This window comes from Ailuropoda melanoleuca, chromosome 16 (genome assembly GCF_002007445.2).
Source record: "Ailuropoda melanoleuca isolate Jingjing chromosome 16, ASM200744v2, whole genome shotgun sequence".
NCBI lineage: Eukaryota > Metazoa > Chordata > Mammalia > Carnivora > Ursidae > Ailuropoda > Ailuropoda melanoleuca.
The window spans coordinates 8453593-8454796 of record NC_048233.1 but is presented as its reverse complement, the minus strand read 5'-3'; the positions used below and the strand labels follow the sequence as shown (position 1 = coordinate 8454796).

The 1204-nt window shown below is 40.4% G+C and overlaps 1 pseudogene; it reads right to left on the bottom strand.

Annotated features, from left to right (window-relative positions):
* Positions 1-491: 491 nt before the first annotated feature.
* The window catches only part of LOC100479379, a 1979-nt pseudogene continuing 1266 nt past the window's right edge, over positions 492-1204 (bottom strand).

Below are 1204 nucleotides of genomic sequence, written 5' to 3'. Positions count from 1 at the left end.
GATAAACTGACAATTCCCCAGGCTCTGAAACCCCAGGGACCCCAACCCAAGCCCTGGCAGTAAAGAGGATGCCCTGTCACACAACTTTCTACAAGTTGTAACAAAACAAAGCCTAAGTTTTCTTACCTTTTTATAGGAAACGGTCAGTCATGTGATAAATACTAAAACACTTCTAGGAATTTTTATGAGTTTGTTCATCAAACACATTTTGCAAGAACCGACTACACAGTAAGTTCCTTTGGAATTCGGTCCACAGATTCACTTAACAGGTTGGAAATTTAAAACCTTTAGGTAAACGGAGAAGTAGAGAATCCCTAATCCTAGTATGTTGTAATTACTAAAGGGATATACACACACACCAAAAAATTTTGCTTACACAAGATACAAGGGTACAAAAGGGATATGCTTTTTGAGTGAAAACAAAGAACTAGCTGATATCCTTTGTTTTGGGAGGACCATAGGTCAGATGAAGCAAGACCCGAATTTGCTGTCTACTCCTGTGACCAAAAAAATTGAAGATAAAAAAAACTTCATTTATCTTATTACATATTTTTCCAGCCATTAATGGAGATGTAATTATGAAAGATTAAAAGTGCCTTAAAAGGGGGTCGAAATGGCAGCTCTCAAAGCAATATTCAAGCATGATTTCAAGAATGCTTTCACCTTTAGAGTAAGCCTTCCTTGTCAAACAAAAATCTTCACAATTCATCAAAAACTTCATCGATAGGCGTGCCTGCCTGGCTCAGTAGGTAAAGCATGCAACTGTTTTTTTTTTTTTTAATCATTTAAAAAAAAAAATTATTTATTTATTTGACAGAGAGAGAGAGAGCAAAAGCAGGGGGATCGGCAGGCAGAGGGAGAAGCAGGCTCCTGGCTGAGCCCTACTCTGGAGCCCAACTTGGCCCTGGATTCCAGGACCCTGGGATCAGGACCTGAGCCAAAGGCAGACACTTAACCAACTGAGCCACCCAGGCACCCTTTTTTTTTTTTTTTTATAAAGATTTTATTTATTTATTTGACAGAGATAGAGAGGGAACACAGGCAGGGGGAGTGCAAGAGGAAGAAGCAGACTCATAGCAGAGGAGCCTGATGTGGGGCTCGATCCCATAACGCCAGGATCACAACCTGAGCGGAAGGCAGATGCTTAACGACTGCGCCACCCAGGTGCCCCTAAAGGCAGATTCTTTTTTTTTTTTTTTTTTAA